The sequence below is a fragment of the Trachinotus anak genome, unplaced genomic scaffold (genome assembly GCF_046630095.1).
Source record: "Trachinotus anak isolate AG129_WGS33_773 ecotype Australia unplaced genomic scaffold, CSIRO_AGI_Tana_v1 ptg000013l, whole genome shotgun sequence".
Lineage (NCBI taxonomy): Eukaryota > Metazoa > Chordata > Actinopteri > Carangiformes > Carangidae > Trachinotus > Trachinotus anak.
This window is the reverse complement of record NW_027273864.1, coordinates 25126076-25152721: the sequence shown is the minus strand read 5'-3', so window position 1 is coordinate 25152721 and position 26646 is coordinate 25126076. Positions and strand designations below refer to the sequence as shown.

General features: G+C 40.0%; 1 protein-coding gene across 1 annotated transcript in view; it reads left to right on the top strand.

Annotated features, from left to right (window-relative positions):
• The window catches only part of pcbp4 (poly(rC) binding protein 4), a 246319-nt gene that overhangs the window by 210036 nt on the left and 9637 nt on the right, over window positions 1-26646 (top strand). The gene's annotated exons all lie outside the window — the stretch shown is intronic.

Sequence of the window (26646 nt, the reverse complement as noted above, 5' to 3'; positions counted from 1 at the left end):
AATAATTGGTAACTATTTTGATAATCAATGAATTGTTTTCAAACAAAAAACGAGTGAAAAAATGCCAAACATTTTCAGATTCCAGCTGCTGCGAGGAACTGTCTCTTATCAGTGAAATGCCCATCACAATTTCCTAACCCCAACCTCCAACGTGATTTTGCCAAACCTGTACTCCAAAGATATGTGGTTATGTCACATTTGAGAAGCTGGAACCAGTGATTTGTTTTTGCCGTTTTTGCTTTGAAGAGGACTTAAATGATAATAATAACCCAGTTGTTTCAGCTCTACTTTGCACACCTGTGTTTTACCTGTAAGGGGCTGCTGGGACATCTGTGGTATGGACAGATGGGATGGATGTCAGATTACTTGCTTCACTTCATATTTCGGTGCAATACAAGTTTAAAATTCTTATTTTCACAGACTCCCCACATTCTTGTTGAGATAAAGTGCCTTTAATATGTAAGTCTTAATGAACTTGCTGTGAGTTTTTTTAGCTCTTCGCTTACCTTTACTATAATAAAAGAAAAAATCTACCTGTACGTTACCACTGATGTAACATTGATTTATTTTCCTTCATTCTGATTTTAATTTTCACAGAATGAAGGTTTTTAAAAGTCACTTTTAAAAACTTGGTTTAATGTGAGTTTTTTGCACATTACCAAAATAAATCCAAATTATTTTTCCTAAAGATGATTTTCACTACAAAATAACTTTAATATTTACTTTAATAAACCAGGCTTGCTGGTTCACATCATGACACAAAATAAATAAATATTTTTGCAATAGCCTTTGACAAAGTTGCTGTTCAGTCATAGAAATTACAAACCTTTTAGTGTTATCAACAGAATTTCATCAGCTGAGCTAAATGATAATGTTAATGCTGACATGCTGATGTTTAGTGATCTTAGTTTAACGTGTTAGCATGCTAACGTTTACTCACTAGCACTCAACACATAGTTAAGTATCTGAGGCTGATGGGAATGTCATTGGTTTTGCAGGTGTCTGTTAAAAAAATCAAAGTATCAAAATTCAAATTTTGGCTGGATGGAAAGTTAAGGGGTCATCAGTTCATCCAGAGGTGAACGTGAATATCTGACAAAACCTGAAACCTTTCACAAGTTAAGTGAACACTCTGACCTGCTGGTGGGGCTAGAGGAAAAGTCAAGTCCTCTGAAGATCATGAATGTTGGTGTAAAAATCAACCACAATACCTCAGATAGTTGTCGATATATTTCAGTCTGGCGGACCAAACGACTTTCTGCCATCTGAGCCAAAAGGAGGGAGGTGGGTGTGGGATCTGAATCTGATACAGATAATACAGCCATTCTTTTATGATTTAACATCCTGTCAGCTGCTGCAGATTTTATTAAATAACATGAGATCAAATTAGTTTTAGGAAGTTATCTAATCCCAAAATGCTTCATTGACTTTATGGAGACAAATCACAGCAGCTGGTTCAGGACGACACCACTCGACTTTCTCATAAAGTCACATATAAAAAAATGTGTACCTGATAATAATGTTCGTCGGCTGCTGTATGGTTCTGGAAGGCCTGGACTACATCCCGGGGCTCACCCTCCCTGTATTTGACCCCTGACCCCTCTGCCCAGGTTCACAGCCCTCCTGAGGAGGTGTTTGGGGGGTGACAGAGGACACGGTGATTTGGGGCTCCCGGCTCTAAATGCTTCCACATGCTTCCGCCTGTATGTCTGTGAGTTTGGACGTGTGAGAACCAAATCTGTGGGAAACCATTGCTTGAAGTTTGACATTGTGCTGCCACCAGGGTATTTGTATATTAAACTTATTTCTGGCTTTTCTCAAAGGTGAGAGTTCATCATGTACTCGCAAGGATGTAAACGTTTTATGTGTGAATAATACAGGATGATGGTAAATGCCCAAAATCTTGGGTATAAAAAATTTATGATGGCAGAAACTGTTAGAAATAAAATTAATTGATGGTTCAGATTTTGTTCTGGTCCAACTGTATCCTGTGATAACAGAATAGATACCTGATACAAATACCTCCAGTATAAATTCCCTTATTATAACTCTTTTATTCCCCATCTCCACCTCCTGTTCCTCCATGTACCTACATGTATGTATTGGTGTAAACAGCATTAGCATAATTATCACTGATCGATCCCAGCAGATTCCTCTTAGCTTCATGCTTCAGTAATAAAGCTGATGAGTAAAATGTGACTAAATCCAGACTGTAAAACAAATTTCAACCAGTGCAGTGCAGAGTGAAGAACTGAATGTAAACACACAGTTTTAATAACGAACTGTTTAAATCTGTAGTGACAGAGACTTGTTGACCCCTGCTACTGCCCGCTCCACCTCTCATAAGTCAATGCTGACGGGAAGACGCTCATTACCCAAATTTCTGTCCACTCACAGGAATTTGTAGGAGTCAAAAGCAATTCTGTGAGTGTCAAGATCACACACACACACACACACACACACACACACACACACACACACAGAGCATTATACAAATTCAAGATTCACTTTATTTTTGTCCTTTTTTTCATTCATAATTATTTCATTGTACTATTCCATTTCTTATTGTAACGCACTTTGAGCTACATCTCTTGAGTGAAAAGTGCTCTATGAATAAAGTTTGTTGTTGTTGTTATTATTATCATTATTAAAATTATTATTATTAAACACAGTGACTGTTTTTTTAATGTTTCTGATTGCAAGTTAAATAAATCTGACACAGAGGTGAATTAACATCAGAGGTATTGGTAGACAGCGACTACAAAATACAAAATGTACAAAATGTGTGTCCAATCCCTCTCACAGATGTTGAGATGAGATGAATCAGGACATTCGTTCTGGTGGCGCTGGAGTTAAAATCAGAGGATCACCAAAGTCACTTGGGTTCATCTTTAAAAACATTGTGAAAACCCCAGAATCAAGGGATGTAGTTGCCCAGATATTTCAAACTATGACCCAAATATGATGAAATCTGGGCTGGACACGCTCCGATCACAGGACTGTAAGATGTCACATCAAAAAATCTCTGGATATGATCCAGATTCTTGCAAGAACCTAGAAAGGATTTCTCTGAATTCTTGAATTTTGGCACAGTTTTTCCACTTTTCAGTGTTTTTAGTCTCTAATAAACTTTCAGCCTCATGGATCTATGACTCAATCTGTATTTCATCCTCTGCCAGTTCCAACAACACCCCGCTCCACTGAAGCCCCAGTATTTTAACAACTCAGTGCTGTTTCTCAGGCTGAACTCATGCTACGTGCTCAGATCTGCTGCACACTCAGGACCTGAGTGGACTAACCCTTTAATCCACAGCCTCATTAGAAGTAAATATTATGATGAAAACTGCCAGGAATCAGACAGATTCCTGCTGTGCTGTGAATGGATCCTGTGTGTAGTCAGAGTTTGTTCCTGTTCTTTTCTTATCAGAGGAGAAGAATGTTTAATTTAATGAGTTATTTCAACTCTTTAACCTCTAAAATGTTCAATCCTAAAACTCTTCTTCACTTTACAGCAGTGTCACATGTACAAACAATATCTGCTTTAAAGCTGATGATTCATTTATTTATAATTTAAATCACCTTTAAGCAAAAACACCAATGAGTCTCTGGTTTAAGCTTTTTTCAAATTTGGGTGAAACTAAATGTATGGTTTTCTCTAACAGTATCCAGCCTACTGCACAAAGCCCAAACCCTTCATTGTCATGAAACCGAAACAGTTGAATGTTATAAATACTTAAGACTGTGGTTGGATACCAGACTCACTTTTAAGTCAAGTCATATTTGGGGAAGTTTACACTCCAGTGACCCCAGACAAACTCGTTATCGTTCACCAGACACACTGGCTAGTCTTCATCCTAAAAGTCTTTGCTCTCGTGAAGGTAAACGGCAAACTGAGCAGCTAAATCAGGTCATGTTAGAATGAAATAACAATCTGATCTCACATTTCCTTATACTTATAACACTAGAACTAACTTAACTCTACACTGCAATACAAGAACAATAATGTCTCTTTATTTCCATGTCATGAGTGGATCACCAGCTGGCAGGATTCGAGTCTCTGCATGGTCCCTTTGTGTCTCTTTGGGATGGTTGTGACCTGACCTCCTGGCCCCCCAGGCCAGTGTCCGGTGAGCCGGTTCAGTAATCCATCCGTGACATCGGAGCGCTTTAGCTGAAAAGTAAAAATGACTTCAAGTGTCAGCTGATCTGCAGAGGCTGAAATCAGGTGAACTTTCTGTTTAAGGTGAAGCAGCAGAGATAGTCAAAGTCTGCAAATAAGTCAGTAAGCAGAGAGTCAGTAAGTTCACAAGCTCGAGGGGGAGAGTATGTGAGGTGACAAATCAGAGGCTGGATCCCTCGGAGGGCACAGACTACCTTGGGCATGTAGCCTTCTGAAAATGTACACAAAGGCTGAACTGAAATGTTATTGTCTATGGAGGATTTCCTATTAATCCTCAACTACTGTTTCATCTGAGTCCACAATTGTTCTCTTTCTGAAAAGTGATTCATCACTGGCACATAGTGAATCTTGGGATAGTTTGGACTGCGAGAGATCCACCTATTGGATTCTTCTTTGCCTGTGGAATGAAGGACGCAGTTCTGCATTTGAGGCAGCCTTTGAAATGGGGCGACTTTGTCATGTCACTGTGACACAATTGGTCCTCGAATGCATCCTTCAAAGCAGCTTTGGAAAGTGCTGAATCTGTTCAAAAACACAAGAAAAGTCACAGATAGAAAAACCTCTAGTGTTTGAAGTATCTTGTGGTATCTACATTCTCAATGCAAAATAAATGCAATCGTGATCACACTTTTTTTTCTAATTCCCACACACACATTAGCAGCACACACACACACACACACACACACACACACACACACACACACACACACACACACACTGAGACACTCTAGCAGTTTGACCCAGTTGAGAGGAATTTGCTGTATTCAGGGGAAAAACGAGGAAAGGTCTCTCACACGTCACTGGAGTCTGCTTCCACTTCCTGTCGGTGCGGCTGGATTTTCTTCCTGGCGCTGGCTGGTGTTTGCACAAGCTTTGAGGAGGACTTCAACGGGCTCTTTGATGAGGCAGCTCTGCATGTGGTGGGAGTGTGGAGCTCAGAGTTTGGGTTAATCCTCATCCCTTCCCAGCCGCTCTAGGTCTGAAGCTTCGACTCAGAAGGAAGGACAGAGAGCGGGCTGACCTTTTTAATTAATTTACTGTCATGCAAAGTAATGCGCACTTCACATCTCAGCAGATTTCATGTGGAATCAAAAGCACAATACAGAATATCATAGAGGCCAGAGTCTGTCAGTCTTTCCACCAACAGTCTTGATGATTTAAGAGATAGTTGAAAAACACTAAACGCCTGGTTTGAATATTAGTTGATGAGGGGAGGAGGGTGATAAAGCTCTGAACAGCTCTACAGAAGTCAGAGTTAGAGTCACGAAACCCTGCTGGTGCGTACGTGTCTTACCCTTAGTTTCAAGGACACCTACTGTGACAGGCTCTGACTCTGTCACTGCTCCTTCTGCTGTCCCTCTTTTTTCCATTTGCAGATTTCCTGTAGGTGGAGGTAGTCTCGCTGCTGGACAGGCTGGGCCTCTCACGTCACCATCTAACTTTTTGGTTCTGCCTTCACACCACCACACAGTCAACAACAGCACCACTGCCTTACACACTGACCACTATCTTTTTACCTGTGTTTCAGATGAAATGTTGTTTAAATGACGTTATATCCTGTGTGGTCTCCCTCTTTGTCAGGTTCACTGAGCCCCGGGTTTTAACGCTACAAAGAAACCTTCTGCACACACACCACTCTGCACAGTGAAGCTCAAACCTTGATGTGAAGGAAGAACAGACAAAACAGAGTTAAAGTGTCTTTTTTCATTATTCATTTTATAAATTGAGGTGTCTCTTTGTTATAGTAACCTAGACCTGCACAAACCCAAAGAGTGATTGTTGGATGGCTGGTTAAAGACATAATAAGCAACCTTTCAGCATTAAAATGTCTAAAACAGCTAGACCTGTTTTATATTGTGTGTTGAGTTGTGTGCATTTTTTTCCATCAATTATCAAACCACAGAAATGTGTGATTGTAATCATGGTAAGGCTCAGTTTCATTTGGTCGCTTGTCAATGACATCATATCCTCTATGTGCAGTGTTGAGGTTGTCTGCCAGAAGCTCAAAATTGAATTTTATCCAGTTTTAAACCCCATTTTTAAAACACGCATTTTACACCTTGGTCGTTTTCAACTATATATTTTAACGAGTTGAAGGATTTTATTCATCCAACGTCTGGATCAGACAAAAAAAGCCGAGCCAACGTCAGACAGCTCAGCTCCGAGATGCTCCGAAACGTCCTGTGTCCGCTGTAGGTGGTCGATGACATCACTGATTTCTGAAGTGAAACTGCTTTATTCAGTCTTTTTCTGGTTATAATCAGCTGGTCTGTTTGTTTTTGGAGAGGAGGAGACCTCTGTGGATGATTCACCTCCACGTAAAAACCTCCTGAACCACTGACACTGAAGGAATCCAAACCAGGGGAAGCTGATCCCATGATCCCTTGCTACCTACGTCACCTTTTGTTATTGTTTTGACTGAGGGACCCATAGTGGCAGAAGTTACATACTGTGTGTTTAATATAGTTCATTTTGTGACTTTGTAACAGCGTCTGCTGCCTTTTAGCTGTTGAAATCCCCACATCACACACAAACACTCACATACACACACACACCAACAACAGTAAGCGACCGTCCAACTGGTTAAACCAATAGAGGCAGTGAGTCCAGCTGAACTGGACTTAGCTTTTATAATGACCTCCCACCTAAAACACCCAAAACACATATTTACATTCATGTCTTAGAAAGACACAGTAAAATGCACATACACACCCATATTTAAAACACACACACATGTGGACTCATGCTGTTACATTATCACACATGTTCGCACATAACAAAACAAGAGGCAGGGAGTGAAAGAGAGGGAGTCAGATTACTTTGACTCCATACATGAAGTATGCTGACTTTACCGCTTGATGTCTCCCCTGAGGGTGGGGACTCCTGAACAGCCTTTAGTCAGCTTTAGCGTTTATCCCACCCTCCCTCAAACCAACCCGGGGGCAGGGTGCTGGATTTACTGTACCTTCAAACACACATGGAGCTGATTTAGTTTGACCCATACAGAAAAAAAAAACAACCCAAAAGTCTAATTCCTCTTCCACAGGCTGTCAAACACATCTCAGCATTTCTGCAGGAGATTGTGTGTCAGATCAGGAATTCAGCACCGTGGTTTGTCACAGACTGAAAGAGGAAACAAAGAAAACCTAAATATCAGCATTAAAATGGTTGAGTTTCATGTGCTGATGTCAGGATGAATATGTATCTATTTAGGTCAATTCTTTTTTTCAATTCTTGGCCATGCTCGCAGATTTATATCAAAATCACACCAGAATAAGAGTCATTCAGATTCATGTTCAGATTCTATCCAAGAAGAGTCCTGCTATGACCACTAAAAGCAAAGAAAACCTGATATGCAACATTTTTGAAATGCTTTCTTTCTAAAATATCTACACCTGGCAGCTAACGTCTGGTTATGGTTAAGGAAGGTCATGGTTAAGGTGGTTGAAGACACTTGGTTAAGGAAAAAAAAATGATTAAATGATCAAATGTTAAAGCATGGCTGCAGTCAAAAAGTCTAAATAATCTTCCTTCCCAACCACTTCTCCTCAACCTCGATGGAAAATGTCTTGAGATCAAGGACAGACATGAAGGAGAACTCACAAGGACCTAGGAAAAGAAAATTGTGCTGCGGAGAGTTTTTTTTTGTTTTTCTTAAACCAACTTTATGTATAACACATGGACGATAAATACTCCTTTCCTAACCACAAACACAAAGCAGACAGGACTGACATGTTAAAATAAGATAACATGTCTATAATGGTGTATTGTTTTAATAATTGCTGCAGCAAGGAGTTGTGGGTACGCAATTTCTCCTTTCCTTTCATAAAGAAAGGTCCAGTGTTTCCTATGCTAAAGGAGATAAGATAGGAAGCACTGAAGCTCCTTTTTCTTATCATGTAGAAAATTCAACCAGCTCTTATCATGGCTGCCGCTTCTTTCCTCAGCAAAAGAGACTTTTCGACTGCAGCCCAGGTCTGAGCTGGAAAGGGAGCCTGGTCTCCTGCATGACATGTCAGACACGTTACATCCGCCACCCAGATCTCCACGCTCGTAAGGGACAGGTCCTCCACCCGAAAATAACTAGTTTGCATGACGTATCCAACTCCAGCCGTGTTCTGAAGGCAGGATGAAAAGTGATAGCGAGGGGGAGGGAGGGGGTGATAATTATTCAAATATGTGGATAATGGTGCACATTTTCAGACAGCGTCTTCTGGAAGGTTTTCAGTGTGGTCTACTTTCACACCCCGACACACCTGACCAGTCAGATGAAGCGGGTGGGTTTTTAGAAAGTTGCGAAACCTGTGAGATGGCAGCCTGAGGGACGTTGAGGGAGGGGGCAGGTTCAGATGCATAATGATAGGGAGAGCACCTTTGTCCAAAGCAGACTGACACCTTTACTGCCACAAGCAAATCCCCCAATTGTGATGATTCATTTACTATAGTTTTTAGTGTGAAGATTTACTGTCATGACTGGATCATAGAAAGTAAATTTAACTCCAACTATTCCCTTAACATCACAGTTAAATAAACCCTCCTTGTTACCTTGTTAATTTCCATATGATGTTTTTTATATAATATAAGACATTTCACTAGCAAAATAAGCAATCAGCACCATGACTTGAACTGCAGTGAACTAATGACAGTCTCATAAAAACAGATTCACACAGAAAGGGATCCATAGGTCATATAAGCTAGGGAACCAATCCTGTCAACTTGCAAAATAAGCCCGAAACCTTGTCAGTACAGAGAGCCCGAGTTTGCATTAGCACAACCACTAACACTGTGTCAGCCACTGCCAGTTACAAGCTAACAAACAACATAAACAAATAAAAGATGCTAACTACGCTGCCTGTTCTGATACGTCTGCTAATCGCCGATTTTGATCTCAGTCTGGGTTTAACTGAGACAGACTGAGACTTTCCTCCTCTAACCATCTTGATACTCGCTACTGTTTCACGTATTCGCCAAGCGCACAAGCAGTGGTGGTGGGCGGGGCACAAGACCTGATCCAGATTTCTCAATGACTAAGTAAGAGTAGATGTGCTTCAGCCACAGTTTTTATGAGTGAAAATCATATTCAGCAAAATATTAATCACAGCAGAATATTTTTAGACAGTTTAAAACATGTCTGGAGAGAATGATAAGTTATTTTTTACACTGGAAGTTCAACATGGGAGACAGCACTGACATCTTGGTATAACATTAGAGGATTGATGCTCATCATTTGGCCTGGTCTGTGACTGTGCAGAGCAGAGAGGAAGAATTTGCTGCCATCTGTGCTAGAAAAAGTGGTTTTCCATGCAGGGAAACTCATGTTGACCCTCAGGAGCAAAGACAAGAACTGTCAGACCTGTGTAAAACCACCTGCACCTGTATCCGGCTTCTCACAACACAACAAACAAGGGTTTTTGTATGTTGTCGTTTTGGTGAGAATGAGGGTGTAGTTGTGTGTTTGTGCACTCTCTCATTGTACTTTGCTTGGCAGGTCACACCACCATGTAACACGATCCTCCCAGGGCTCAGGCTGATTTGGAGAACAATGTAGGAGGCGTAACATGTCCACACGTTGTTGTTTTTTAACAGCCTGCTCCAGTGCCTCAGTAAACTATGATATGATACTTATGACTGAGAACCGGCTCACATGGACTCACTCACAGGTGAAACTCACAGAAGGGGAATCAGTTTCAAGTGAGGACAGGGAACAACAACCTTTGAGGAAAGGAAAGAAGAACCATTTTGTCAAAGATGCTGATTTAAAATATACATTTATAATAATTCATTTGAATTTGACAGTTTCTTGTTGTCCTTTCATACAATAATATAATATAATAATTTATTCATTTCCATTCAAGCTCACTCACCTGTTTAATTCCATGTTTTTCAGCCATGGAGTAGTGCTGAGATCAAGGACACTCTGACATCCAGAACGTTTGAGCCACAAACCATGACACTGATGTTAATGATGATAAATCACAGATGAAAATAATAATCAAACATCAGTGTTGTGAAAATGTTTTAATTGGATTTCATCATTATGGCATCACTGCTTGAATATTTCAGTGTCCTTGAATACACCCACAGAGAGAGAAGGTACCAGAACCATCTTTTTTGTGGTAAGACACAAGGAAAGGACGAGTCCTCCAACCTGAACAACCATATAGCCCTCTGATATGACCCATAGGAGTGTCCCCTGAAATAGTGTGCACCAGACTTTGGTTGTCGTGGTTGTCGTGGTAACAATAATAAACATTATACATTATACCGAAAGTGGCGTAACTTCCTTCGCTGCCATGGTTACTATAATAATGGTCATGGCTTGGTTAGGTTTAGGATGATTTGGGTTGTCATGGTTACAATAATAGTGTTATCCATCACTTTGTCACTGATGAATAAGCGACATAAGCTGCTACACATGGGAATTGAACACCGCTCTCCTGTGTCATATTCACCACAACCTCCTCCTGACATGGACTTTGTCGCTCTATAAACTACATCATCGCACTTTTCCCTTTGTCGTAATTATTATGACCACTAGATGTTGTCTAACAACAAAACATAACTATGGGTCATAATAACCTGCTGCACAGACGACCTATAGACTCGTTTTTTACAGGATGACAGTAGGAAGTAGTTTATGATGCTGTTGAACTGAACAGAAAGCTGTTTCTGTCAGATAATAGAAACATGTGTTTGTATAACAGAATGCAATTCAACAGCACTGCAAACTGCAGCCTCCAAAATAACCAGTCAGTTAAATCTTCATCTCTCTGAAATAGTCGTTTATTGCAGGACTTGAATGTATTAGTCTTAGCTATGTGTTCCTAATAAACTGACAACTGAGTGTAGGTGAAACCTTTTCAGTCCATCTGCTTTTATGCATTGTGTGTCTCTACCTTTGTACCTTTGTACTGTCCCTCTAGACCAATGAAAAAAAAAAGGAAAAAGACAGAAAGAGAGAGAGACACAGACAGAAAGAGAGAGAGAGAGACTCCATCATTGCCATTCAGGAAATTCCAATCATTCCTCAGTAATTCCTCCTGTCATTGCCTCTGTCTCTCTCTCCAGTTGCTGCTCTCTCACACACACTGAGGTAAACAGAGCCTCTCTCTCTTTTCTCTCTCTCTCTCTATCTCTTTTCATCCCCTCCTCCTTGTCAACACTGCATCTGTCTTCCACCTCTCACCCTTAACCTGCGACCCTCAGCCAGACTTAATAACAGGAAGCGATCGACTCCCTGCTGCGGTGGGAAGAAAGGCGAGGCGAGGACAGTGATGTCTCTGGTCAGCAAAGATGTAGAGCGGATCGACAGGTTTCTGACCCTGTGTGAAGGGCTGCTGCTAAACTGAAGTCTTAATATTTTAGTTTAATTCCTTGTCACGGATTTTCACTCAAAGGCAACATTTAGTATCTGATCAGTTTAGAAAACAGAGAAGAAGCTGGAAGAAAGTGAGGCTCAGCAGCGGCTTGTGTTACTGTTGTAATATACATAGTGACTGTGTTTGTGTTTCATTATGTGTCTCTTCAGTGACAGTGGTTTTAGTTAAACCAGGCAGCCTCTCAAGATGATCAAAAGAAACCTTTTTCCAGAATATTACTGTCTGCATCTGTAGGAGGTTCAATAAATCAGTCCACACGTAGACTCGTTAGCTGTTTAAAATTACATCATTAATAAAACACTGTGGGAACCAACCAACCAATCAAAAATCACACTGATGAGTTAATAATGATTTTTGGGTTTCCAGGTTATGGAGATCCACACACCTCCATCCACACATCCATCACAACACTGTTTATGCCTCCATCCAGAGACATACTGTTTTCAAGTTGCTGTCCATCTGTATGTCTGTCCCGTTCTGGACATGATATCTCAGTAATGCTTTAACGGAACTTCTTTAAATTCGGCACAAATGTTCACTTGGACTCAAGGACAAACTGAGTAGATTTTGGTGGTCAAAGGTCAAAGGTCAAGGTCGTGGTGAGCTCACAAATCGTGGTTTTGGTCTTGTGAATGCATTATCTCCATAACATCATGAGGGAATTTTTTCAAATTTTGGTACAAACGTTCACTTGGACTCAAAGATGAACTGATTGGATTTCGGTGGTCAAAGGTCAAAGGTCAATCCTTGATGCTGTAGCAGAAATTAGTACTACAGGTAAAACTACAGGTAGAACACAAAGTGAGCTGATTGTAAAAACTGATATCTGTGGCATATTTTGTTGCAGTGACCTCCTCAGTGTGTTTCATATCAAACTGTGTGAATCAGGGCCGAGACTTTAACTTGTGTTTACTGGAAGTTACAAAACAAATCCAGAAATGGACCAAATGGAAAAAATGGGAGAGCCACGTTTGTACAGGAGGTTGAAATTTTCCAGCCGTTGGTGCTTACAGCCACACCCTGATCAGTGATGTCACCACAGATGTTTTGCCTCTTACAGCTGTTGGGAAAAAGTAAACCACTTTGTATTTGCAACAACGGTAGAGACCACCAGTGGTCTATTCTTTGTGATTTCATTTCTCTTTTGAATTAAAATAATTAGACATAAACAGATGCTTTTCTATCAAGAATTAGCTGAAAGATATCGATATGTGTCCTGTTCATCACAAACCTGATCACAAATCATTCCAAAATGTTTCTGCAATCTGCTGCTGATGTTAATTATCCCCAAAGAAGTGGCAGAGCAGCCTCCCCCTCCCATCTAATGTACCATGCATGTGTGTGTGTGCGTGTGTGTGTGTTTACACGTGTTTGTTTAGCACTTTGAAGAAAAAATGTTGGAGAGGGAGGATGGAGTGAGTGTGTGGGCTGAGCAAGTCCAAAGTTCAGGTGGGAGTGACATTCAACTGGTAGACAGCCCCCCTCCACCTCTCCATCCACCTTCCATTAGTCAGTGACTCACTTGAAAAAAAAAAGAAAGTGCAGCCTTTCTAGAGAAGTGTGGAAAGAGGTGGAGTTACGGGAAAGGGTGGGTGAAAGAAAGGGACGGTGAAGTGGAAAAGGTTTGAAGAAAGAACATGACAGATTCACAGAAAACATCCCAACATATCAAATTATCATTATAAAAATGATTAATTATCTATAAAAGTGGAATCAATCAGTAGGTTTTTGTAATGACGGGTGGGAAAATCACTTCTCATGACTGGAACTGTAATAAAGGAGAAGAAGGAGATGCAGGTGGTGAGTCACTCAGGTGTGACAGAGGACTAACTGTGGTGGATTCAGTGTTATTGCAGACTGTATGATGGAGTCACTGCAGACATCCCGTAATTCTTTCCACTATTATGAAGTTCAGCTGCTGAAGAGTGTGAATGTGTTACCACGGCAACACCTTCACACACACACACACACACACAGACAGATTGACACATAAACCTACAAACCTACACTCACACAATCACGTGCACACACACACATATACACGCTCTCGCTCAACACACACACACACACACTGTGCTGAGAGGTTGTCACACTGTCCTTTTAATCCAGCTAAGCAGCTTTTGAAGCTCAGAGAAGCTGTCAAGGTGTCTCTCCAAGTCTGAGACTCTGTTTTGGCTGCTCAGAGCCTCACAGCTCTGATACATTATTATCTCATCATCTTCTACTGGGAGAACTAGGAGAGACGCTTCCCACTCCACACCGAGAGCTGCATTCACAACGACGACTCTGCAAACATTTAAAACTTCAGTCTACAAAAAGATGATGCTGCTGGTAACTAACAGTCACTGGTCTCCACTGGTTTGTATTAGAGAGATCTGTGATGTTGGACTATGAATAAAAATTGAATTGACTTGAATGACACTCAACTAAAGCCCAAGGCCAGAGTATTGAGTATACGTAGTACATTGTATATTGTCTCAAGCTTTCACCTGGGGTTCATTGTGTCTCAGCTGATGAAACATGCATGTGCAGAGCAGAGAGAGACACTGTAGCAGAGTCTTTTACTTCTGGTTACAAAGATGTTATATTAACAAGAGGCCATTGTTCGCACAGACATCTGCAAGACCTTGGTGCACAGATGAAAATCATTGTTTTGTAAGGGATGACAAAGGAGAAGACACTGTAACTTACTGTGAAATATAAAAAGCCTGTTTTGGTCAGCTAGAGTAACAATTTTATGGTACGATCAGGTTCAGTGGGTCGGATACACAGTTGAACAGCAGTCGAACATCATCTTTTGAGGTGTAGTAATATTGAACACTTGTAATTTGTACTGTTTGCTAGTCAAGAGATTGAGTATTTTTTTTCATCCACATCATGTTTTGATTTTTCATGTCATAGTGTAATGAATGGAAGCCAATGACTGGCTGTTAATCAGCTTATCAGTGTGAAAATGTTTAGTTTTCCTGGTAAAGCAGTCCACATTATTATAAAGTGTATGATTTGTAGCCAATAGATATAACATATGGCAACATGTCAGAAAGGTCTGTGTATATATTTCCACTACCTTTATTTGCAAACAATTACTACACAATTCTTGTTCATTATTGGTCTTTTGAGTCGTTTAGCCCCTAAACTACTATTAAAAGCTACTGTTAACATCACTCCTCGAGTAGTACTACCCATACAACTACAATATGTATTTCCTCTACCTCCACACTAAACTACTACAACTACTGTAGTATCAGAAGTTGTTTTTCATAACTTCTCAATCAAGAAACCTTAATGGACACATACCTCAACAGTTTTCTGGTCATTAAACACTATAGTAAATAAAATCAGTCTAGTGCTATATCTTGAATATAAAGCTAGTGAAACTAATTTAACTAATACTGCGAGAAAGCAATATAAACCTGGCCCATACTCGGGCCACATGCTTGTTCTCTTGTTCCGTATATAGAGTGATTGTCAGATGCTACGCCTGGACCAAGTCTGGCGCACACATAACAGCCGGAATTGGCCTAGATGTGGAGGCATATGGGTCAGAATTGGGCCAAGGACCCAGGCCTATGTTGGGCCAGAAGTTTTACTTTACTCTGTCAACAAAGTGTTATGATGTAAAGGCCTAGGTCTGCTGGGGGTTTCTTTTAGGTAGGTAGGAGTGTTTCTAATATGTAATACCCTCATTGATATAAATGGGGTGGACAAAATATTTACAACACATCTCTGCAGAGTCCAACAGAGCCACAAACTGCATCCTTCAAAATGGTCATAAACTTTCTGATGTTTCTGAAACAACAAAAACTCAGCAAAAAATCAGCTTTCAGACCAGCAAGTTAGCTGATTTTGAGCTTAATTATGGCAAATGCAAATGATGTTGATGACTTACTGACCTGCCTCACTGTACTGATAAATAAATCATTGCTTAAACATTTATCCATAAAAACATTGAGCCGCTGCTGCAACACAAAGGAAGCTACTGTAGTTGTAAATTGCTTCAACTACAGTAACACAACAACAACTACTACTACAAATACTTCTGCGAGGGAACCTACACACTGTCTTTAACTCTTTCACAAGCATTCAGGGGCTTTTCTTACGCTGACATCTGAAGTGAGAAATGGCCTCAGAGAAACTCGACAGTTTCATACTTTCAGTTCTTCAGCAGGAGAGTTCAAAGACTCAGGACCATAAAGGCCTGTCACCAAGGGCTTTACAGCCAGAGGCGAAGCTGAGCAGGAGCTCCCAGTTTCACAGGTATGCAGCTCCTCGGTCAGAAACTGGGTTAACTGACTGAGCGCTCGTCTCTCAAGGAGCTTTTTGTTTGACTAGATGCTAAAATTTCAAGCGCTTTACAGGTGTCCTGTCATCAAAATACCTGACTTTGTTCTCTGCTGGTGCAAGAGACATGTAAGAGCAGTGGCTTATGTAAGCAGGCAGTAGCACGCTTTGTCATGGAGGAGATTTTTTACTGTTGATGTAAGAAAAGTTTTTATAAATCTAAAGGAAGACACATCGTATATATCCTTAGAGGTGTAGATTTTTGGGGGGAAACAGGGAGAATGTAGTTTGGGACACTGTGAAAAGAACAATTTGAAGATCTATAATAATTAGTCCTTTGAAGGAATAGTTCAACATTTACTATGCGTTATGGTGCTAGCGCAGGGCCGATTGGCTTATCTTAGCATAAAGATTGAAAGCAGGGGGAAACAGCTAGCCTGACTCTGCCCCAAGTTCCTAAATTCTCACAATTATGTTAGCATGCTAACATTTGCTAATCAGGATTAAACACAAAATGCAGCTGAGGCTGATGGGAATGTCAGTGCATATAGTAAGTGCTGACCTGATGATGACATCGAATCATGAATATCTGGCCAAATGTTTGACCTGCGAGCTGCTGCCTTTGACCTGCTTGTTGCACTACAGGAAAATTCAGGCAATCACCAAAGGAAGTAGGATGTATCTTGTGGGAACCATGACTGAATGTAACATGATAACATGACGTTATGTGCTGCAGCTAGGCCTCTTTCCACAGCCGCACACAATGGGTGAGCTTGCAGGTGACCATTTGAGACGCTGCTCAAAATACAGGCTCGAGCTGAGATGAGCCATTTCACATGTCCGTGTTTCCAGGATAGAAGTGCCATTTATTTTTCCCATAGACTTTGTTAGGTAACACACAGCTGGAGCTCCCCAAGTCATGGATCAGCATGAGACTCTTCTGGTTGAATCATCAGTACAAAAGATTAAGAACTCTTAAAAATACCTGGTTCTTTGATAAAAAGTCCAAGGTACAAGGCTTTAATAAATGAGTTGGACATTAAGAGAGCTAAAATGATGCTGTTGAGAAAACTGAATTCAGCAGCTATGGCACTTGTTAATGACGTTTGTTAACAAAGGTAAATGCGAAGCCTTTTGAATTCACTACTGATTCTGATTCTTACATCTGGCAGGGCTCTTCTCCATGGCAACAGTGACAAGGGCTCATGGTTAATGTAGTTTTCAGAAACACTATTTCTCAGAAATTACTGAAATATTTCAAATTGGCATAAACATACGCGATCGGTACATTATAGTCATAGTCATCCCACCTCATTCTACTTTTGCTGGTTCAGAAATGGTCACACTGTAATTTTTACACACCTGTTTACATGTGGATTAAACAAATGAGATACAGTTCCAGTCTTTATCCTAAGCTAAGATAATCCTTCCTTCCTGGTTCATGTTCAGCATACAGACACAAGAGCTTTATTTTCTCATCTAACTCAGCAAGAGAGCAGATAAGCTAATTTCCCTTCTTTTATGTTCACATTCATTTCCTCTTCTTTTTCTCTTGTCGTCTTTTTCCTCATTATTTTCTGTCTCCCGTCTCTTCCCACACTCCTCTCCTCCTCCCGTTTTCACAGCCTGTAAACTTTTTGAACAGCGATGATAACAACGGAAACTAAAAACAAAAGTAAAGTCAGGTGCCCTCGAAAACATGTAGTCCTTTTGTCCTTGGATCATGTGGGGGTGTGTGTGTGTGTGTGTGTGTCTGTGTGGGTTATGGGAACACACACCGCAGCTGCTGGCCTCCCTGACTACCAGCCGTCAAACAAAAAAAATTCTTTTCAAAACCAACCTCAGGAACCAGCAGAGAGATGATTAAATTCTCCATGCAAGGAGTTCAAAAGCAATAAAAAATGAAATGAAAACACAGGCGGTGTGCAACACAAAGGCCTCATTGTCGGCGGGCAAAGGAATGCGCGTGTGTGTGTCTGTGTGTGTGTAACTGTGGGCAGAGGCCGGGGAGGAATTTGAGTTTTTGCATGGAGACAAAAGGTGGCCTATGACAAGGAGAGATGAGAGAGAGGGAGGCAGCGAGGATGAGGCACAGACAGGGAGAGCAAGACAGAGACAGACGGACAGTTTTCATCCATCTGACTCTGTGCTAACACTTTAGCATACAATGTGTTAGCCACGGCCAATGAAAAGTGACTGGCTTTTTAAAGAATCCATGATCATCTGTTTTTCTTCTGTGTAAGAAGAAAGTGATGACACTCATACTGCACATGCTCAGTTAGATCCTCCCCCCACCAGGAAGACAGAAGACACATTAAACATCTGCTGCTGCATTTATTGAAAAAAAGCTTATTTTAGATGTTACAGATAGATTCTTGTCATTCTTTTCAGGAGCTGTAGTTTTGCGATACTGTCCTGACCTTTAATCATTGTTTTGTTGACTTTTAAATGTTATGGATAGCATGTGTCAGAGTCATTGTGTCGAGCTAGCACATGATGTTCTGTCACGGCTGATAGGGTGGAGGCGGTTGCAACAAATCAAAGCAGACCACACAATAGTACGTTTCAACATTTTTAGTTCAAAATAGGCAACATATGTGGCTAATTTGCCCCATAGCACGAGAGATGCAACAATAACTGCTCATTGCGCCTGCAAAAAAATGTTTGCAACCGTCCCCAGTCTCCCCTGCCTGACTACTTCCTCTGTCAGCTGTCTATCCTCTGATGTTTCGACCGGTTGTTTAGTCCACAAAACGACAGACAATAATGAAGCACAGTGTCAGTTCAGGCTAAGCACTGAAGTCTTCCTTTTATTGGCTGACTGGCTCCAGCTGTTTGCATTATGCTTTACACTGATTGGCTCATTGTAGTTAGTAAGACCTAATCATATCCATCCAGGTGCGCATTGTAACCTGACTCATACCATCACTGTTTGCTGCTGCTAACATTAGGAGCTCACTTTGATGTTCTCCAGTTAAAGGCAGGTCCAGGGAATGAATTCCTAGTTTTGGTTGTAAACAGAGAGTCTCATAAAATGTTTGAAATGCAGTATCGATTTCATCTGAGTTATTACAGGTGATATTTGTTCTGTTTTAGGATCTAACATACTGATACTGATTGCGAGATCTGTTTTTCTGTATTTTCTCTTTTTTTTCGTTACCAGCTGATGTCATGTTGTTCAGTCCACTATTCTGATCCTTCGCTGGTTACCATGGTAACTTGTTGCTATCATGGCAATCATGGTGGAGAAAATCTTAGTCTGTCTGTCTGTTTGTATTTCATTTGTTTTAACAACTGCTCATTCGAAAAAGTTTACAGCCATGACTGCACTCTCTCAGGACAGACAGTGTTCCATCAGCTTGACATTTCATGTCTTTCACAAATTTTATGATTTTTAATTGATGACTCAGCGTAACTCAACTTGATTTCTAGAGCACATTTAAACACAGGTCACGCTGTACAAAGGACAATTAAAATAAATAAAATCAAGTGAAACAAATGTATAAACACTATTCCGGAAATCCACTAAAGAAAACACATTACTCCCACATGATTCATTATGATGGATATTCAGTGTCATGTATATTTTGGCTGGTTTATTTAGATGTTGTAGGATAATTCAACATAACATACATAATGTTACATACATTTCTTTTTCTCTGAATTCGTTTTTAGCAAATAGATTCACATATATTTGTTCATGAATTGTCCATAAAACACAAAATATTTGTGGTGAAAACTGCTTTATGCTCATTTTCATATTTTGTCCCATCAAATGTAAAAGTCAGTTTAAATGTAAAAGAGAAGTTTAAAATCAGGAGAAAAGTCAAATCAAAAAATGCCTAATGAGAGAAACAAAAATTGGCTCATTAATTAATTATTATAATGTGTTATAATGTCTGTGGGACTTAACACTGAGGAAATAAAATGTATAATGTATAATGAGCAGAAAATGAAGGTAATTGTAGATCTAAGGGCTTCAGCATGAATGTTGATGTTAGGGGGCACCTTCATGTATATAAACATAAACACACTTATCCATGAGCTTTCAAAGTCTAACACACACACACACACACACACACACGCAATGAGAACCTCATTTCCTGTAATCCCTCGTCACCTGACCTCTGACCTTTGTGAGGGTGCTGACAGATTTAAGACCCCCAACTTCCTCTGAGTCTGTGTGATCTGCTTAGTGAAGGGGGCTCAGTCAAACCCTCTGCACAGGCATTTTCAAAACAATTACATCAAAATATAACTATTATATTTATAGTGTATGAAGTTTCTAATATGAGAGCAGCTCAGTGTGTTACAAGTGTCAATTAGCACGAGAATATTTTTAGTGAAAATATCCGGCTGAATCCTGTAAAAGACTGAAGAATGAGGAGCACACCGGCTCAGTTTGTCTGTCTGCTCTGCCTATGACACAACGCTGACATCACTGCTTTATACAGCTTTTGACTGGGTGAAACCAAACAAGGTGTCTGTCTGTGGAGACAGATACTCAGTGGTATTCTGTTGGGTTAATGCAAGACTAGAGGGTGCATTCATTAAACTAAAAAGTTGTACTTTAATGCAGAATATATAATTAAACTTGCACACGTTTAAAAAAAAAACAAAGAAAAAAAAAAGCTTGAATCTGTGCTGAGCTTATTGTTGCTAAGCTATGACTGGGCAACCTGTGTCCAACACATTCATTTCATTCAGGATTGAGACTGACAGTGTGCTGATCTAAAGGGAGGAAAGTACAACAAATGTGTTCATATTATTACTAATTACACAATGCAACAATAACTTCTGCAAAACAATGTCCCTGTGTCAGGTTAAAGGACGTTTCACCTCCACATAGACAAGGTAATGATTAAAAACCAAACGCAGTGATTTGATGTCACTGAGTGGAGTGAACAAGCTGATGCAAAATCTGACGCAGATCACTTATCAACTGTGATGATGTGACAACCTCAGATTTTCCTTTACCTAAAAGTGTGGTCAAGAATGAACAGCTAATAACCTTTACCTGGGTTTACTGACATTCACCTCCTCTATGTCCTCCTGATATTCAAATCCGTAGCAGGAAGAAGGAAGTAAAACAGTCAAATTGATGCTGGGAATATTCAGATGGCGCTGACACTGAAGTCAAATGGTTTTCACTTTAACGTCCAACACGACCGAACACGTCTGATCAGCAAAGCAGCTTCCATCGCGTCTGAAGGAGTCAGAGAGAGAGAGAAAGACGAGGAGCGATGAGAGAGAGAAAAGAGCGGCTGAAGGTGTGTTTACACTGAATGCAATACAAATGTTGGAGGTGAACATGAAGAGACCTGGATATGCTGCAGGTGCTGAGAGCTGTGGTGAAACACGTCTGCGTTCACTGATTCCAAAAACACACAAACACAGACACACACTTCTGATATACAGTGTGTGTGTTGCTACCTTGCCAACGGCTAAAACTTCTTTACAGCTGGCGCCTCAGCTGTTTTGTGATGAATAAACTAGAAAACACTGCAACTCCAAATAAAGACCATTCATTAGATTCATTGATAAAAAACAAAGTTCAAAAGACTGAGTGAGGTTAGAGGTTGATGGTATTTTATCAAATCTGAAACCAGTATCAAATCCACTTATCGAATCCTTTTGAATCCCTTGTTCAGTCTCATTAAGCTCATCTTTCATCGTTTGTCAGTAAAGTTAATGACTTCAATGCAAAGATTTGTGATCAGCTGTTGTTGCTGAAGTCAGAAATGCTACAGTTTTTCACTGGCAGCAGCAAATGAATCAACATTAACATGAATGAACCAAGGCCAATTAATGTTGACAACCTGTAGCTCCAAGCAGAAAAATGAGCTGAGCAGCAGGAGATTATTGATCAGTTGCTGTGACACAGCTGGAACAAACTGAATGTTCCAGCTGATTTCTTACAAACCACTTGATCCAAATACTGGAGCTCCTGAACCAGACGTCTGAGCTTCATGAGCTCCGGATGTTGATTTGATCTGCTTAAACAGTTGAACTGGGACTAACCTAGCCACTAATTTAATGAGCAACGATCAGCTGATCAGCTGATCATTCTTCTGGAGAAGAGCCTCCACTCTGTTGAACTACCAAAACACAGTTCACTGGCGGTTGTAGAGAGGTGTTACAGAGTAATGTGTCTTGGCTCATGAACATCACGAACGTCTTTGTCAGAGTCCAGTCAGCAGTTTAGAGAGAGTACATTAACCAGCAGACTAACGTTTCACCAGACATGTCACACAATCAACATTACAATATAATGTAATCCACTGCTGATGGGCTCATTTTAACAGGACAAAAGCAATGGTCAGGGCTGGACAGCTGCTAATGCTACCTGCCCCTTGTCTAGTTTGATCTTTGCTAATTAAAAATGCCCAGGAGATATAAAAGGTTCAATAAGAGATTCATTCGAATCTGAGCCGACTGTTAAACCAGATGTAAAATGGAACCAGCTATTGCAACCCAGCCCAAGGTATGAATCAATAAACCATTATGGTTTTGTTTCAAAGTGAGAACTCACAGGGCACACGGTGAACTACTGAGTAGCTCTCTGAGGTAGATACAGTAGCTTGCTAACAGGAAAAGAAGTAGACATAGTTTGTTCAAGAGTATTATTAATTTCTCTTTTTCCTTTTATTTTCCAACACTTGGGGTTAAATAAATGTTTGACAGCTTCTCCTGTTTCTGATTCTTTGTCTCTGTGTTGGTCAAGACAGTTTGTAATTAGTCAACAGCAGAAATGTCTATACTAAAGTTCGCCAAAGTTGAACTTGCAACCATGCAAAAGATTTGCATGTGAATCCCCTGATCGCAGCAATTCCATTACGATGAATTGATTGCTGGTATGACCATGCCTTTAGGATAGAATTAGGACTAACCCCACCGTAGCTCTAACTGCTGGGAAGAAAAGAAGTCCAAAGCAAAAGACAAAAAACAAAGGATCTTGCAGATTATTTAGATTTAAATTGATGCAATTTCTTTTGATACATTTTTGCTGCCTTGTATATGTTTGAATTCAGCACCTGGGGCAAACTGCAGGGTCACGACAGCCTATATTTCTGTCTCTATAAAGGCAAAGAGCAGCAGAGATTGAGAGAGATAAAGAAGCAGATGTTGAAATGGTCTTTTGCAATCATTGGTTCCTCTGACCGAGATGTTCAGCGGATAAAAGAGGACTGATGGAAGAGCTCACTGAAAAAATATTTGTTGCCTGGTGCAACATGTTCTGGAAATTCCCATAAATGTTCCTAATGACACACACATAGTGTGTGAAGGTGGGGGTGTGTATGTGTGAATATGTGTATACTGTAAGCCAAAGATTGTCAAACCAAACAGAGATAAGAAAAGAATGTGTGATGACTGCATGTTAAGAGTTGATAAATCCAAAATACAGAACAAACACACACTGTTACAGCCAAGTAAAAGTCGCAATGTTGGTTCATCCTCCACTTTGGTTCAGACTGATATATTTCAACAAGTATTTGATAAGTATCCATGAAATTTTGTTCAAACATTCATGGTCCCTAAAGGATGACTGCTGTTGACTTCAGTGATCTCCCAATTTTTCCACTAGTGCCACCAGCTTGTCAAATATTACATATCTCCATCTTAATATCTCACAAAGATTCATGGTCCCAAGTAGAAGAATCCTAATGACTTTGCTGATCCCCTGACTCTTCATATAACCCCAAATCATAAATGAGGTTGACATTTATGATTTTTAGTGAAACTGAGTGAGCTGTGGGATGGTTTGCCATGAAATTAGGCTCAGACATTCATGTTCCCATGTGGATGAATTTGAACAAATTTGTTGTCTCATGCCACTATCAGGTTATTTTATCCAGTTCTTTGATTTATAATCAAAAAGGTCAAACTCGAAAATGATATAGAACATCTTAAACATGGAGGCAATTCAAACTGTTTTACATTAGCAAAGAAAAGCATTAGAACAACAAAAAAAACAATAAAATCCAGAATAATATTAAGATAGAATAAAATGAGAATTTAACAAGATAGATAAATTGAAAGAAAATATATAAAATGAAAATAAATACAAATAGTAATAGACCAGAAATACAGTTACACTGCAGTAAATATCTAAAAATCTATTGACACTCCCACTGACACTTTGTGGTTAGGGCAAATTAGCAAACATTAGCATGCTAAAACACTAAATTAAGATGGTGAACATGTGGTGAACCAGGTAAATATTATAACTGCTAAACATTAGCATCTTACCGTTGCCACTGTAAGCATGCTGTTGTTGGCATTTAGCTCAAAGCACCTCTGTGATCAATTACAGCCTCACAGAGCTGCTAGCAGGATTATACACTTTTAGCGTTAGACTTTATATTCACCCTGACAGTAACCAGGACCCTTTCTCTTAACCTAATTCAAGTTTAAACCAAACTATCTATAAAATAACCTGGTTAATTTAGTGAGGTCCAGTCTTTAGTCCTCAGTTACCAGGATGGGAGGTGAGTCCCCACAATGTTACTGTCCCTCCAGTGTCCCCATATTGTAGGGGGGGACAGTACACACATTATTATGTGTGTACACATGTGAATAAGCAAACAGTACCTCTCTGAGCAGTACTGCTGGGACCTGAAGTAAAGCACATCATCCTTTACCTGGTCAGCACCCAACAGCAGCATAAAATATGCATGTAGTGGGAGCTGAATGAAAGAGAATTGAAAAATAGGTGAGAAAAGTTTTAAAAAGGTGTGGGAGGATTTCAAAATTGCACTTTAATCCTCGTCAGTGCTTGTTTTTGAACAAAGAAGGCTACTGCAAAGTTTTCTCTCTGCCCTTCAGACCTGTATGATTCAACCTGTGTTTGCTTGTGTGTGTGAAATGAGAGTAAAAGATGTATGAACAGCGTTTGTGCTGGAATGTGTGTGTGTGTGTGTGTGTGTGTGTACGTGCGTGTGTATGTGCGTGTGCCCACTGTAGTATTCATCAGTGTTTTGGCGTCACCTGTGAGTGTGTTTTTCCCTGCAGCACAGAGGCCGACAGGCAACAGCTTGTCTGTTGGCTCTGCATGAATGTCAACAACACACACACTTATACACACACACACACACACACAAATCAGGACTATTTTTGTTACCACATGTATTCCAACCTCTGCTTCAACTTTTCATTGGATGGAAGCACCGTAGTGGGATGGCACTGCTTCCCTGATGGTCTTTTTTTTTTTTTTTTTTAGAAAATATAATATCGACTGTTGTTTCACAGATGACACTCGCCTGTACCTCCTACTGAAACCTGGTGATGCATGCTGTTTTAAAATCCTGGATGGCAAAATGTCCCACAGCTAAACCAGAATAAAACTACTCCACAACTACAATCAATACTCCTGGGCCTCTGTCAATAATTCTCAGAGTTATTTTCCGATCCACAATCAGAATCAACTTTATACGCCAAGTATGTTTGTGCACACGAGGAATTTAACTTGGTTTCCGGTGACCTCAGGGTCCTTGCACACAGTACATGGCACCAATAACATAAATAATGTCCAAGGAGAAATTTAAGTTTACAGTTTAAAATTTGATAAACAAAACAAAACTTTAATAAACAAATCAACTATGTTTGTTCCTGTCTGTTGAGTCAAACAGAGACCAGAGCTCCTGCTTTTATTTCTTCTTGTCTCGACAGGAAGAATCAGTCAGTAAGCCTTATCTCGCCTGCAGCTGCTTCAAAATGCAGTAGTGAGAAACCAAATCTCTGTACGGGACTACACTGTGGAATAGTTTGCCACTCACTGCTAGATCATCTCCATCGATATCATTAAACCCCGCCATCTCTTCTCGTAAGCCTTTTAATAGTCATCGTGTTTCTATACGTACGTACCAATGCTTACTACGTACTGCTACTTATTAATCTATTTATTGGCCCTTATAATTATGTTTTATATGACTAATTATCATCACTGTACAAAACACTTATAAAACATATTACCAGCTCATTCTCGCAATAACTAAAAGATATCTTTTCAGGATAAGTATTTCCTCCGTCAAATGGTTCATTTCTTCATATCCTCTTCTTGTGCAGAAAGGTCAGGGGTCAGAGTTGGTTTCGGAACAGCGACCCTGAAGCTAACAGGGATTCACTGTCTTTCTCAAGAGACTGGACTGTTTCATATCATATGTAATCCAAAACTGCTTTGATATCTTGACCTCACCACCCTCCAAGCTTTACTTTCCTGAATATCTGTACATTCATCATATGTTAGAGTTTCTTCACAGTTTCTCCTGTCATCACGTCCAGCTTCTGCTGCAGTTCATCTCCTGTCTGTCCTTTGTGTCCATGACAGCAAACAGCAGACAAATAAAGGCACAGGTGAGAGACAATGGACGAAATCCAACACCGGGGTTGTTGTCAAAGGGCTATAAAAAAAGAATACTGAGGTATGATGTCAGTAAGGCTAATCAGCTATCAATAATGAAAGGGATAAAATAGTATTTTCTACTTTTTTTTAAGCATGCTTGGACCCTAGATCTAATAATGCTGATGATTGGCTGTTTATTTACATGGACACATTTGAGTGTGTAAAGAGACCGAGCTTAAAATTAAACACAAATTTGTGCTGTAATGTGAACTGTAATTTTCTTTTTGTTAAAATGGATTGGATAAAATCGGTATATAAAAAAAAAAAGGATCTGTATCGAAGTCAAAGTATTGGTATCAGTACAGATATTGAACATTTTTTAATGATACTCAGCCCAAAACATGAAGAACATCATCATGCTAACATGCTGATGTTCTTCATGTTGACAGTGTTTATGGTTGGCA